The sequence below is a fragment of the Onychomys torridus genome, chromosome 2 (assembly GCF_903995425.1).
Source record: "Onychomys torridus chromosome 2, mOncTor1.1, whole genome shotgun sequence".
Classification (NCBI taxonomy): Eukaryota; Metazoa; Chordata; class Mammalia; order Rodentia; family Cricetidae; genus Onychomys; species Onychomys torridus.
In genome coordinates, this window is record NC_050444.1 from 78,901,811 (window position 1) to 78,917,753 (window position 15,943).

Here is a 15,943-nt window from a genome sequence, read left to right on the forward strand (position 1 = left end):
TAAATATTGATTATAAATGAGGAATTAGGTATAGTTTAAAAACAGAGGGCTTATGCTTTGTTTCCCCTTCAATTTCTAAACAGCAAAAGAGAAATATAAGGAAATACTCATATTGAAATATGTGAGTGTGGAAAACTGAATGATTTAAACGACAAAAAATGTTTAGGCATATTTAAATCAGTTGATTTAAAACATTGGTTAGAAAAGCTGCCCTGGTGGAGGAAATGGGGAAATGGTGGCCAGGGGCTACCAAGTATTGGTTGCGAGATGGCCAAGTTCTGCTGACCTGATGGGCAACATAGTGACTACAGCTATAGCATCTTATAAGTGAGCATGGGAGCACATGCCTGTAATACCAGCACCTGGGAGGTAGAGACCAGAGAATCAGGAGTTCCATGTCACCCTTAACTATACAGTGAGTTCAAGACTAGCCTGGGCTATATGAGACCCTATCTCAAAATAATAATAATAATAATAATAATAATAATAATAACAATAAAGCTTTATGTATTTCAAATTTGTTCAAAAGTGGGCCATAGGTGCTCTAATCCCTCCCACCAAACACACACACACACACACACACACACACACACACACACACACACATACACACACACAAATAAATGAATCGTTAAATGTTGGATATGTTAACTAGCTTGACAGATTGGAGTGACCATTCCACATCAAGTCATCAAGTATTACTCTTTAAACACAACTATATTTCATTATAGTTGTCAATATCAACACAATAAAGCTAATTAAGGAAAAGGAAAAACCAATTTTCCAGATACCTTTTATCTGCTTCTCAACATAGCTCATCCCTCTGAAACATTACCAAAACTTGGGCTAGTCAGCCATTAAACGTGAGAGCGGTCCTCCACAGCTCCACAGCTCCGGCGTGCTTCTCTGGGAAGTGACAACACCCGCTCCTTGGTGGTTTCACAAAATGTCAATAACTCACAAGTTAGATGCTTTACATTTTTCTAAAGCAAGCATTGACAGATAAATCTAAGATAATCATACTTTTCCATCTTCACTGAACCTCAGCAATTAAAAGAAAACCGTTTTTTTAAATCCAGTGGTCAAGCTACAGTCCCTGGAGAATTACCTTCCCAAAACACAGAAGTCTCCAGCTTTAGCTACAGCTTCTTGGGTAAGATTACCTAAACAATACAGAGCCAAGTCTTTAAAATTAAGTAGCAAGAACACAATAAAATCAGAGTCACCAAACAATAAACCTGAGGAATGCTTTGTTCAGCTGAGACTCGAATCCTCTAAGTTGAGAAGGGCAAGGCCTGGAAAGGCTGGGGCATGGCCGTGTGGGCAGCAGTGGGGAGCTGATGGCCATGTGGGCAGCAGTGGGGAGCTGGTATTCGGGTCTTGATTTCCCATCTCTCGGTCTCAAATTTGCTTTACAGATTTCCAATGTATAATATTTCAATTCTTGACACAGCTTTTTTAAAGTGATAAAAAATTTTCCATGGCAAATCAGTGTAAATATGAAATGAACAGCCTAGCAGAATAATAATTCTTTGCACAATGAAAATCACCAAGAAGCTATACAATAGCCAAGCACCTGATCTTCACTAATCAAAACCATAACTCCCGTGTTCTAATTTCCTATGGATTATGGAAAATCATTAAATTTGGAACTACTCTATATTGTAGTGTTTTTACTCCAATCAGGGTTACTTTGTACCACATGGCTATGCAAAGCCTTGTCCAGCCGCTCACAGAACAAGCCGTCTATACATGCTAGCTATTACTTAGCAGTGTGCTAAAGGGCTACCATGCAAACCTGTTTCAACCAAAGATTGCCTTCCACCGCCATTGCTTCTGTGTTCCTTCTCTTGTTCTTATCTCCCATGCCCTTGCAATCCCATGCACATGCAGCAGCTTAGCCCTTTGCAGAGTCAACCCATCTCATTCTGCAGACATAGCACTTCCCCAGGAACTCCTGAATCACTCTAATGTCAAATGAGGTTCCACATGAACTTACCATCATGGTGCTGACAACATCGTCTCTTATATACTGTAAGCAAGTGGCCCGCATTCTTCTTCCCACTAGACTCTAGGGATAACAACCTCTTTCCTCACCAACACCCCACTACAACCAACTACAGTAATACACACAAAATCGCTGCTATACACCATGACGAACTAGAAATCTAATGTTCCCTAGGCAACTCACTATGTCCACCTCACTATGCTGCAGATGTTCAGAACAACAAGACATGGAAAAAGACAAAAATGAAAGAAGAAAAGGCCAAGAGCTACAACATTAGGCGGAACCATATGAAATTGCCTTTTTTACAGGATAAGATCAAGTACAAGCCACTTTATGTGATTTAGCCCATCAATAATGGCAACTGCAATGGCAGCGAATACACTAGCGCGGTTAATTCTCTTATTTGGCCACTTCTTCGTGTCTAACTCATGCCTGGGGCTGATTACCAAGGCCCAACTAACAAAACACCAAGATCCCACAATCAAAATTCATTATTTGGCTACACTGGCTAACGTGTCCAATCAGAACTTTACCAACTCATACCTAACCAGACTTAAAAACCACTCCTGCAGAGACACCTGCTGTTGCCTTTGTCCAATCCAGAGGCAGTACCCCACCCCATTGCCCCCTCCGGGTATTAAATCTCCTTTGTGCTGAGAATTTGGTGTCTGGGTGTGTCCTGTGCCGACCTTCATCCATTACAACAATAAACATAAAAGCAATGTTCCCTTATTCAGAATTATCTCAGAACAAAATCCAGTTCAATCTTGCTGACAGGCAAATATATGATAAAATAACACGAAAAGTTTCAAATCAGACCAGGAAATAAAAGCATCTCATATACAAACAACAGAAAGAATTAGCAACATTAACTTGAGCAGAAAGAAAGTTTCTAATGTAGAGGGCTGTTTTACACTGCATCTCACATTATATATTTAACACAGAAATTATCAGAAAGTAGTTGACATTAGAGAGACAGAGACAGAAAGATAGGGAGCCACTTGTAGAGACACACCAAGGGGGCATTATTGATCTATAACAGCTCAAGTAGGCTAACAGAACCTAGAATTTATGGATATTATTAGTATCATGACTGAACCAATAAGCACATATTGTACTTACCACCCAGAGAGAACCAGGCTCCTCTTAAGTATTCAGGAAACAGAAATTCTAATCCACAAGAAGTACAAACTATAAAATCGATATTCACATTCACTTACAAGAATCAACCAATCTAATCATGGGAAAGTCCACAGGCATAAGCATCTCCACTAAAGCCATCTTCAAGTGCATCCTGCTGAGCCTCCCAAAGCAATCTCTATGAAGACAAGTGCCAGCGAGAACATTTATTCTCCCAGGACTGTTTTAAACTTCACAGGAAACAGCACTGGCATAAAACAAAGAATTTAGGCTTACAGTCCACAGAGCCATCACCTACCTACAGAATTTAAGCTACTTCCATGTGCTGAAATTCTCACTTTCAAATGGAAAATCCCTACTCCCTCAAGAATAAGCAAAATTTTAAATAAAAATACTGCTGATGATTTCCAAAGTATTTAAAATGAAGCTCTGTCCATCAAAAATACTACTAAGTATGACAAATGCCTATCCTTACATTGGAACAAATGATTTCATTCAACTCAAGAAATGAAAAGCTGAGTTACATTTTCTCTTTCAGGAACCAACTTTTCTTTGTCTTCATCAACCTCCCCTTCCTCTCCCACCCCCACATCTCACTTTCAGTTTATTTAGCTCACTCTTCAAGTCGCAGACACATTTTCCTCCATCTCGGAAACAATGTCAGCCTTGCATCTCCTACTGGGTTTTCCTAAAGCTACACAGCGAGTTCCCCAAAGGCCATCTCCGCTGTCACTGGATTGTAAATACCAAGAAGCCAAGACTACACCTGATTTATTCTAGCACACTCAAAAACACATTTTTTTTTAATTTTTTCAGGCATCTATCATAATTTAATTCACTCTTTCAATTCTTTTATTCAAAAAAGTTTCTGCCATGTGTAGTGTGTATTGTACTGAGCACTGGGGAAACATCAGGAAACAAAATGAGAAATTTTTTTAGAAGTATTTTCCTCATCTAAGAGTCAGAAATACAATGGAGAAGGGACTGTAGGGCAAGCTGGACACACAGGAAAGATCCTTCAGTTTTGCAGGCAGGAGCTAGGGTCTCACTGAGAAAGTGGTGACCTTTGAGTGAAGACAGGGGGAGAGCAAGCATTTAGAAACAGGGAGAAAAACTAGGCAGAGAAAACAGTGAACAGGAAGTCCTTGTGTAGGTAAGCTCAGGTGTAGAGCTTGTTTAGAGTAGGGATAAAGAAGCCATTAGCATGTAACAATGGGCCAGGCAGCACAGGCCCAGGAGAAGAGCAATAAGCAGAGATAAGAGGTGGTGATTAAATCTGGAGCATGTCACAGGCAGTGATTATTCCCGTCATTAGACATTTCATATAGAACATTGTAATGGCTTGCATAGACAGGTTAGCTACAAAGCATAATGTTATTAAATATTCAGTAGACCTTAATAGTTTAAGACCTGCAAGGAATCATTCCAAAATGCGATGAAGAAGTTTGGTTTTGAGTTGGGTTTTGAAGACAGGGTCTCATTCAGCCCAGGCTGGGCTCAAATTTGCCATGTAGCTGCAGATGACCTTCAGCCTCTGATCCTCCTGCCTCCACCTCGCAAGGGCCAGGATTATAGGTGTGAGCCACCATGGCCAGCTTCAGGAAGACATTAAGAGGGCTGAGACTCCAGATGAGTCTCCTCTCCATCCCACATATTCCAAGATGTGTGTGTGTGCTGTTTTCACTACCAAGTGTCAGAAGCACATGCTTGAAGAATCAGCTTCACAAAGTAAAGAATTTATCTTCTCTATCAAACAGTGTAGAAGACACGACAATATAATTATCTAAAGTAGAAGTAAAATCTTAATCAGAAAAAGGTTATTATTATTTTTTTTAATCCAGATAGAAAAGAGTTGGACTGACTGTTTACCTCAAGCAAGTGGTTCACTAGATTTTTCTAGAACCTCCATGGGAGCCTGCTGGAGTTTCTCCAGTGTTCTTTAGGTTCTTGGGGTTTGCAAGTTCCTCCGAGGATTTGTTTGCCTTTTATTTGCCGTGATAACAATGAATCTCACAGCACGCTCTCCCACTAACTAAAACTCTTTTTGTTTCTTCTTTTAGCCCCCAAATCACCACTAATCTCTCAACAATTTTAAGAATATTTTTCAGACAACCATAACTGGAAAGGACCACTGGGGGTGGGGTGGGAGTTCTGTTCCCCACAGAAGATCATGCCAAAATCCACACCGTTTCCTGTTTGGGGTTTGGGTTTGGTTGGTTTTGGGTGGTGCCTAAGACTGACATCAGAGCCTCACACATGACCAGGCAACTGCTCTACCTCTGAGCTACACCCTTGATCCTCTGAACTTTTTGTGAGACTCATCTATGTTGCCTAGGCTAACTTTGAACTCACTCCATCATTTGAACTGTATCCCATGCTTAGAAATTTAATACAAAATATTTTATTTTCAGGGACTAGATGGGCCCTGAACTTGTGATCCTCCTGCTTCAGTCCCCCAAGCAGCTGGGATTACAGGCCTAAAACACCAACCCAGAATCATCCCATCAAGAGAAGCCATAACAGATTCTCAAAGAATGCCTGGTGGAGCTCAGTTCTCTGCTAGAGAAAAAACACTTAAAGTCCAAAATTAGATCTTGTCCTTGTTAAACCACTATTTCGGATTTCCTTTTTCCAGACAGAGTCTCTTGTAGGACAGGCTGACCTTGAACTCTCAGGAATTTGCCTACATCTATCTTAACACGCACCACCACACTTAAGCTTGTGTAATGGCAGGGGTCAAACCCAGAGTTTCGTATGTGTTAAGCAAGCACTTTACCAACGGAGGCACATTCCAGTTCTAAATATATCCTTCAATTTTGAACGTTCTCACTAGCTTTCTGCATACGTTTCAATTGTGTTTACATACAATGGCGTTCTATGTATCGTGAGGATCCCTAAACACTGCAAGCTCTATCTTCTAAACGAAACTTTGACTCAGATTTCCAGCTACCAGGAGAACACATCTGTCTCTATAGTTTTAGACAGGTCTAGAACTAACAAACCTCACTGCAACCCTCTCCCACCCTGGTGTCTCACCTGGTAACGGCATCACAGCAACCACTGTAGTTGAGTGCCATCTTCGACTTTCAAGACAGGCTCCATGCACACCAGCACTATTTGCCAGAAGCCATATGTTCCAGGCATCTTCCCCCAAGCCTGCCGCTCACATGCATTCCTTCTGGGCCTTCCTTCTTATTCTTAGGCATGGAATAAACTTAGCCAGGGGCTTGACACCAGCACCCAGCTGCCATGCCAATCACTCATCTACTCCAAGGCAGGGGAAGTTCTTCCTCCACCCTCAGAAGCCTGCAGAGCACTCTGTTTAAACTTTGGTTTGGAGTATTTATCACTGGCTGCCTGATCTGAGTCATCTTTGGCAGTGTCTTCCCATGTTTATAAGCTAATTGCAAGCAAGACCCATGCTTTTTTGCCTGCTGCTGAATTTTCCTTTCTAAGTGTTCTCAGCCATGCACGAGGATCCAAAATCCTCTAAGATATCAGATGCATGAAATTAAATGACAGGATCTCAGATAAAAATGACTAGAAAGCAGATGTTGCTGAATCCGGAAAAGTCAGTCGGACTGTCCTGGCCTTTGAACCTTTCTGTCTGTGTCTACTCAGCAAGGAAGGCAAGGAGCTCTCTGTGGAACTTCACAGAACAGTGGATCAGAATGAATGCTTCATTTTCTTGACATGACAATAATCCTTTTCCCAACAAATCATAGTCAGAAGAGGCAAGCGACCCCTTAACAAAAGGCAGTTCTGCTTTAGCTGTGCTGTGTTGCTCGGTTCTGAGACCACACCACCCTTATCATCCCCTGATTAGACTTCTAAGGAGGTGGGGGAGGATTGCTCATTTAATGCTCCCACAGTGAAACCTGCCTATAATGAATAACTGCACCTGTCTCCGTTCCACAAGTGGTTCCAGGCCTTCCCCTGGTACTTGGTTTTCCATCTAACAAAAGGCTCACACACAGATGCCTAGCACTTGCTCCCAGATGCCCTTCCCCCACTTGCCTGAGACCAGGGGCAGCAGAGCCCTTGTGAAAAGAACACACCCTGCAATGGCATTATTCATCTTGAGTGTCACAGGGCTGGAAATGGTTTTCTGTTTCCCCCTTCTGAACAGTCATTCGAATCACCCATGAGAACTCTACAGAATGAAGTCAGTCTGTAGTCCAGAAAAGTCCTTTGATGGCAACCTTGGGTACACCCTGGCTAAGACCCAGGGAGAGCAGAGACAAATGGAAATGTGCTGTCATGATGACACACAAATGTATAAAAATATACACACACTCGCGTGCAAACAAGCAAATACAGGAATGGAGGCTTGGGCAACCAAAGGCCAAAAACAGAAGGCTGTAGGGCAAATCGACAACAAAGCAGTGACCTTAGATAGGCAGCTGAAGTGGCAGAGATCACATCTTTTACTCTAGACATATGTGTACAGTTTAGATGACTACAAAACAGTCTACATTTACAAATACATACAGTGCCTCTCTTCTGGTTGGACTCTTTCTATAATGTTTGTATCCTTAGATGATCTCAACAAGACCACCAAAGTTAAACACCAGACTCAGAATTTTCTAGGAAGATGTCATAAACTGGGCATAGAAACTCAAACACAAATTGGGTCAAAAATAGGAACATCCAGAAGGAAAGGGAAGCAAGCCAAGGCTATAGACAAGACACGCTGGATCTGGCTCCACATTTTCACAACTCACAGGTAAATCTTGGTGAACTGTTTTAAGTTTATAAAACGAAGGCCTGGATACCAGGCTCCAACTCCTTCACCCAGGGGAAACACTGAGAGGACCTTGAAGAAGCTGCTGAAACAGAAGAATCACTCAAAAGTCCTACCTCTGCATTTGAAGGCATTTCAGAAAAGCTTCAGTTGGTCACATGATTCGACAGAAAAAGGAGGCATGGTGGTGTGTGTTCCCAGTGCTTAGGAACCAGAGACAGAAAAACTGCAGGTTGAAGGCCAGCCTCAGCTACACAGTGAGATCCTGGTGTGAGTGAGTGAGTGAGTGAGTGAGTGAGTGAGTGAGTGTGTGTGTGTGTGTGTGTGTGTGAGAGAGAGAGAGAGAGAGAGAGAGAGAGAGAGAGAGAGAGAGCGCGAGCATGATGGAAGGCCATCTCCTGCGGGATTACACAAAGAATAGAAACTAGACTTGGGAAACCCATTCTACCAGTGCGTGTTCCTAGTTCACAGATGGAAAAAGAAAAGCCCTTTGACTTACCAGACACGGCGGAGCTTGCTCTAGAAGCCTTGTGACTCCCTCTAGCTTGATTGCTTTTGTTCCCTCTCAGGCTTGGTTTATCTCCCAGGGTCCTTCCAGATCCTAATCTTCATGGCTCCTCCCCCATCTTCAGCATCTCCACTTCCCCTGTCTTGACCCTTGACTCAGAAGGTCAGGTGTCCCCTGCCCCTTTGCCTTTGGTGTTCCCAGAGCACCAGGAACCCATGATTGGGAACCCTCACTGGATTCTTGACTGGGGGTGAGGGGATCCTGCGTTGCTCATTTCTGTCCATCCCTGGTACTCTGCACAAGGCCTATTTGCACCAGCGGTCAGTTACACGCCTCTAGGATCGAGCAGATCTTACCTCCTCTGGCCCACATCTACCTCCCTCCAAAGAGCCAGCCAGGCCTATCCTTTATTGGGGCAGAAATTCAACGAAGAGTTGGGAGAGTCACTGGGACCCAGGGAAAGAAACCTGAGCATAGAGGATGGCAGGAAGACTAATCCAATCCATTGTTTCCAACTTAGATAATGAAGAAGAAAAAGAAGGAGGAGGAGGAGGAGGAGGAGGAGGAGGAGGAGGAGGAGGAGGAAAAGGAAATTCAGGTGTGGTGGTAGGTCCTCCAAACCCTTGGGGTGTTATTGAGGCAGAACTGTTGCTGTGAGTCAGAAGCCAAACTGGGTCTCCTAGCTCAGGCTCCTCTGAGTTACAGTAGAAGACCCTGTCACAAAAGCAAGGAAGGGGGGGGGGGGGCTGGAGTAAATGAAAAGGCGGTAAACTTGCTAAAGAGAATAGTTCACCGTAGTGCCCGCCCCCCGAAACTTGCATCTCTGGAAGCATGGGCCCACAGAATGTTTGCAACAGACACAATGTCCTTTAAATGACAGTTTCAACCTTTGGATTCAGAGATCCAAGCTCTCTTTTTCTCTTCTAGAGGAAGACACTGGCTGGCTTTGAAAGCATTTTCTTTTATTTCTATGCTACCACAAGCACACCCCGACCTACCCCACTCAGGCTCGGACATGTTTGTTTTAGCACTGGACTAAAGTTAAGAGTCTGCCCTGTCATTATATCACTTTTTTAAAACAGTACCACAAAAAGAAAATAAATTATAACCTAAATCCACAGATGCATTAAAATAGTTCCCTTTCATTTTCAGAAGGGGAGAAAAAAAGCCCTGACTTTTATGTGAACTTCAGGGTTAAAGTCTACATGGTAGTGGTGGGTGGTGGGAGAGAATGTCCAGGTATTAGTCCAATTCCCTTGGCCCTGTGCCAGCAAGCAGGTAGTATAAGAATAAATGCTGCACTGAAATCACATGGACTTTCTAAAACAAAGAACCAAGAAATTTCAATACAATCCCCCACTCACTAAAATGTGACCCTTTGAGAACCCTAAAATAAAGTACGTCAAGCCTTCGACTTATTAAAATTAATTAACTAGTTGATTTTTAATCATGGCAAACCTAAGTCCCCATGCCTTGCTGAAGATTTAAAAAAATTAGTAAGTAAACAAATTAATTAAAAGCTACTGAGAGGACCATGCATTCAAATTGTATCCAGAAGACAACAAAATGCTAAACTAATCTCTTTTAATGATCTGTCTCCTTAGCCGCCTACCATTCTAGACTCAAGGGTAATTCCAAGTCTTTACCCAAATCAGCTTGACATGCAGCTGAAAACTCATCCATTCTCACGAGTAACACAAAGGCAGAGGGCAAGAGAGGGGTCCTGCATTCTCCTAAAGGAATTCCACTGAGTCCCCTGAGATATCACTAGCTAAGTCCTTCAGAGATGAAAAAACAAAATCCATGCATATTACTCTACAAGACTGGGCAATGCACTTCTAGACAAGTATATGGAAAACTCCATAAAGGACTCTTAGGGCTCTATTCCCAGTCAAAGAGGCATTAACCCTATTTCTGCACCAATAATAATCCTCTCTCATCTGTATTACACATATTCCACACTGTGGTTAAGATACTATGTGTAATATAAACAGGGTCAAGAATGCCAGTGTGGAGAAGAGTCATGTTTAAATTAGCATTAACCAGCAAGCTATTCCCCAAACAGAAAAAGGAAAGCATGGATGCTCAGCTTTGTGTCTGCAAAGAGACTTCAGCACACATGTTCAAAAGGCCCCACGGGGCCCTGTGCAACCCAGGAGCCTCATCCAGTTGGAACAAATTAAGTTTCCCAAAAGCAAGCTATCGTTTGGAGGGGATAGGAGGGAAGAAATGACATGCAGAATGTTCTAGAAGCTTCATATAATAACATCAAATAAACTGGCAGTGGTGCCACACAACTTACTAGTCACAAGTATACAAGGGAACGCATTCAATCATCTCTCAAACACTTCACCTCCACTCTGCCGCTAAGCAGTATGACTCGGGGTCTTCATGCATCTCAGGATTAAATAATGCCATGGCACAGCTGCTTAAGGTAACATCCAGGCCACCTTCATCACCCAGGACCCAGACCACACCACCTCTGAGAGGTCCTCACTTTCCCCACTGAGCTGTCAAAGCATGGGCCATTCTTCAAGCTGTCTGTCTCTCCACCAGTTAGAATTTCAGGTTCTGCTCCCCAGCCCGTCAAGCTTTTTAAGACTTCTCCGTGTGCTCCACACAGTGCTCTGTGCTCCACACAGTGAAGCAATATGGCACACATACACTCTTCACTATCTCTAGCACAGTCATCTGTTGTATCTGTTACAACAAGAATCCGATGGTTGCTTGTTTAATTAAATTCTTTTCCTTCTCTCTCAACTGTCTAACATACCCATAACAGATACTTAAATGCTAACATGATCGAGACTTGGAATTATCCCGCTCTGTAAAAGGTAAGAAACCAGACAGAAGTAAGATGCTGACTTAGTTGGCAAAGCCAGAGCTGGCTTGTGTGGCAGTGTTCAGGACATCACACCCACCTTCAAAGTAAATCACGTTCCCCACATGTGTAGAGATGACATACCAAAGGAAAGGGGAGAGGAAGACAAGAGGGAAGGGAGGAAGGGAGGGAAGAGGGTTGGGTAGGAGAAGGAGAAAGGAGGGAGGGAGGGAGGGAAGGAAGGGAGATGCTGAGGGTAGATGGCCACACATTAATCACAGACATTTAAAAAAATTGACTTTAAACTAAACTTCTAAAGACATGATGAGTCGAAGTTAGCATGGTGCATTCTGTTCAGAGTACAAATTTTCATACCACGCATCTGAAATGATCCTTTTTTCCTAAAAATCACAAATTTCAGGCTGTTATTGTACATTCATCACTGACTCAGCAGCTAGGATTTACTCTTCCCTTGAATATCCCACTGGGTCAAACAGAACAGCTTCTGTAAAAACCTGTCATCTATGATACAATCTGCAAAACAAAATCAAATTGCATTCTGGAAAATACTAGCTTTGAATGAAAACAGGGGTTTCTAAAATGCTGCCACTTAAATGCTCCCCTCTGTGACTTCTTACCCATCACTCACAGGGATGCTGAGCTCTGGAGGATGCAAAGGGCAAGATGGGCAGGCGATCGCTTAGACCTGATGCCACTTTCAGGCAGACTCACCGGCTTGTAATAATAAGGAGAAAGTATGGCTGGTTCCCTCGTGGGTGAAGAAAGGAAAAACGAGAGAAAGTTAGCTCCCCGCTTAAGTTCCTTACCTCAAGCACTCCCTTCTGATGGGCTTCTTTCTTTATTCTTTTTTCCCCCCGTTTTCTTTCTGTTGTTCTCGCGTTTCCCCGCTTGACTAAATCTTTCCCATTTCCCTTCCTCAACTATTCTATCCTGGAGAAGTCCCGAACCACCAGCTCCCGGTTGTTGGAAAGATAGAACAGCAAAGATCATCCCACCCATTCATTTTCCTGAGAGGACACCAAGACCAGGAGCTCAGAACAGGCTCGGGTTGCACCGCTAGGGGACGCTGTGTACAAGGGGGCTCCGATGCTGAGGCCCAGTTCTGCAGCCGCACTTCTCAGCCTTTCTGCCTCAAGAGGCTTCCCTCTCTTTCTGCAATTTTTTCCCTGAAATTAACACTCAAGACCAAAGAAAGGGGAAATAAAAGTTTAAAAAAACAAAAAACAAAATTCGGTTTTCATATACTTAGAGCCCTGGTGATTATTATTCATAATATTGCATCTGGAGAACCAAGGGCAGAAACTCCGTGCTATTACAGCTGTGTGTTCATGTAGTTCACTGTGGTGCACATGGCCTTAAGCCTAATTGACTCCTCTTCCTTGGTATTCACTCTATCTGAGAAAAGAATATGTTCTTCCGTTTTCTAAGACTTTGAAACTCAGACCTGTGACTTCACAGTCACGTTAAGTAAGCAGAGGACACTTACACAAAAGGACAAACGCACAGCCCTGCTGGGAAGACTAGAGGATTCTGCTTTAATACCTCCTTCTAGTTGAGGTCCTCCGCAGTCGGTATCTACGACGAGGGGTATAGCTAAAGAGTGAAACTTTCACAAGCCAGCACTCGCTGGAAACCCACATGGAAGAAATCTGTAGGTTTCAACCAAAGAGAAAAAGAAGAAGAAAAAAAAAAAAAAAGCCGAGAGAAAGGGGGAAAGAAAGAAAAGGGGAGAAGAAGGGAACAGGACAGAGAAAAGACAGTCCAGGGCTCCAGCCTGGAAGCAGCAACAAACCCTGGATGCCTCACATCAAAGGCCAAATGGCAGCAAAGGGAAAAAAAAAAAAGCCTAAAGTTTAAAACCATCCCCGGTAAGCTCTCCGTGCAGGAGCCAACACCACGGATCAACCTATTCAGGCAAAGCCAGGTCCCTCCTCCGCCTTGCATTTTCCAGGTACTAGCTAAGCCTCGGGCGGCTTCACGGAAAGTTTAAATTCCTTAGACTCAAGGGACGACAAAGTCACCAGGGAGCCGAGAGCTGAGCGCGGGGCGCTGGGACACCCGGGCCATCTCAGTCCTCGGGGATGCCGCACCGAGGAACTTGGAGCGCCCCACGCCAGCCCTCTCGCGCCCCTAACCCGACCCAGGTAACCAACCGGAGGCCACCTACGTGTCACTCGGACGGACCCTGGGGCGCACTGACCTGGCCAAAGGGCAGGAGGGCCGCGGGACGGCTGGCTGCGGCGACTTCCCTCCCGGGCTGGGTTCCACCGGCTGGTGCGGGAGGCCAGGGCAGCCTCGCCTCCTGCAGGCGGCCTCTCACACGCGCGCACACCCACCCACTCCGGGCCCGCGGGCGGGCGCGCGCACTCACAGGCGCTCACGCGCACGGCTACAAAGCGGCGGGTGGTGGGACAGTGCGAGCCGAGCGCGCCGATGGGAGGCGGGGCCGTCGCCACCCGCGCCGGGGGACACCGGGCCGCCAGCGCCTTTACCTGCTAAGTCCAGCTCTGCAGTCCCCGCAGCCCCTGAGGCCAGCCCAGCACAAGCCTCACCCGGGCGAGGCCGGGAGGCTGCGAGGGTAGCGCTGCGCTGGGGAACAGGACTCCTGGGGCGTCACTGCGACTCCCCCCCCCGCCCGTCCCCCGCTCTTGGAGCAGGCGGGAGGCCAGGAAAGAAGCGCGGGTGCCAGCTTTCTTTCCTCTCCCTCCACCTTCTGGCGCTTTTTGCCCCGTCCACGTTGCACAAATCAGCAACTCCCCGCACCCCCCAGGCGTCTTTCCTCAGCAGCTACCCTTACCTGCGTGGCACCCCCAGCGCCCCTGACTCCTGGGGTTCCCTTCCCCCAGTCATTCACAGAACTTCCCGAGCTGCTGTGGGTGTGGGGTGGCGGGTGAGGGGAGCCGAAGCCTCCCATTCAGTACCTTCCTGGCGCTCTCCTCCAACCCTCCACATCGGACACACCCACCCGGGTCACCTCTGCCCTCTCCCGCGCTCACCCCAGCGACCCGCCGCTTGCAGAGCTTTGGTTGACTCCCTGCATGGTGCATTTTTGTCCTGTTGCTTTTCCCTCCTCATTTGAAAAGCCCTGGAAAACATCGCAGTGTCAAAAAAGAAAGAAAAAAGAAAAAAAGGAAGAAAAAAAAAAAAAAAGACTTGTATGGCCTCCTCCTAGTTGACTTTCTAAACTTTTCAGACGGTGCAAAGTTTCAACCAGGGAGGCCGTAAAGAAAGGGTTGGCTTTGCCGCTAAAAAAAAAAAAAAAAAAAAGGTGTGTGAGTCTCTGCCTCTTTACAACTGCAAATCAAAGCGAACTGTGGCTTTGTGTCCCTGGATCTGATTATAAATTTCTCTTCCGCTCTCCCAATGTAACTTTGTAAGGGCAAACTGTGGTTTTCACGTAGTAATTAAGGGCGGGGAAAGCACACCTGTGGGTGTGGGCGGGAGCAGGGCCTAAGAATCCTTTTCTGGAGAGTACCAGCCCAGAAGCCTTACCATCACTCAGTAGACAGAGCAGCAGAGATAGGACTTCCCAGCCTTGCCCTCACAGCCGCCTGCTTCGTCCTCCAGGCCCTCAGGGTTTCCAGAGTCTTCAGAATTCTCTGCTTCTAGCCATAGCTGAGTCCTCCACGCATCAAAAGCACCTGCCTGGGAGTAAAGTCCTAACCATCTCTAGTCTGAGGGACATCTAGGGTTGTCAGACCACAGTAAAGTGGGACTAGCTGCCGGGACTGTAGCTGATAGGGAATGAAAGACGATGAGGAAACGGATTGCCACCCCCTTGCTTTGTAGAAAGAGGTCACTGCCAACAGAGATGGGCCGAGCTGATAAGACACTGGGGGGGGGGGGGGCAGTGCGTGGAAAGTTTTCAAGCCTTCAAGCCTTCAGCAGGTTGTGACTTGAAAGGACCATGACCATTTCCTGTCTGTGGTTTTTCACAGTGCTCAAGGCTGAACTATAAAGCTGGTCATTTATTATGCAAAGCTGTTTACTTTTAATAATTATTGTTCAAGCTACATAGGCGTGGTGACGCCCACTTGTAATCTCAGCCCAGGAGAGCTTGAAACAGAATGAAGTGTTTCAGGCCAGCCTGTACTACATGGCCAGCCAGGGCTATACAGCAAGACCCCCTCCTAATAAACCAAAGGAAAAACCTGTTCAAATTTCTTTTTAAAAGACTTTGCTTTCCAAACTCCTTTTCTACCAATTGGAAACTTATTTTATAATTATCTACTTAAAATAGAAAAAGTGCTCCCAAGTATTGCTAGTATAGTCAACCCAGCACTAACTCTGTTCTTGACAACAAGCAGAACGCATCCAATAGGATAGCAGGTATTAGTCTGAGGTACAGTGCTTGCCTAGCAAGTACAAGGCCCTGAGCCTGAGCCCCAGCACCACAAAAATACATAACAAATAAGCCTGTAAATATAAACCCCTTTCTATCACAAATACTGATGGTTAGTCTTAAACTATGAGGAAGTTGGGGTGAATATGAAACCATCAAGTCTTATGCATATATATTAAAGAAAATAATACATTGAAAGGGGATTTCCCTTAACTATAGCACTACTAAATTCAGAATAATTCTATTTATTGCTTAATTTTCTCTCTCTTCCTACTCTACCTGTTTTGTTTCTTCAATACTTCTATATTTAATGAAAAGAATATTTTAAAGGGATTATCATGGCTAGCCATTCTTCACTG

At 44.8% G+C, this 15,943-nt stretch overlaps 1 protein-coding gene across 3 annotated transcripts in view; it reads right to left on the reverse strand.

Annotated features, from left to right (window-relative positions):
- Positions 1–13,858, reverse strand: part of Lpar1 (lysophosphatidic acid receptor 1) — a 119,635-nt gene extending 105,777 nt beyond the window's left edge. The window contains exon 1 of one of the 3 annotated variants that reach the window (XM_036179547.1): positions 13,735–13,858. The gene's annotated coding sequence lies outside the window, so the exon portion shown is untranslated. Of the gene's footprint in view, positions 1–6,184; positions 6,209–13,442; positions 13,713–13,734 lie in introns of those variants that run through there. The other 2 variants (XM_036179546.1, XM_036179548.1) reach the window with 2 other exon arrangements.
- Between the last annotated feature and the right edge of the window lie 2,085 nt (positions 13,859–15,943).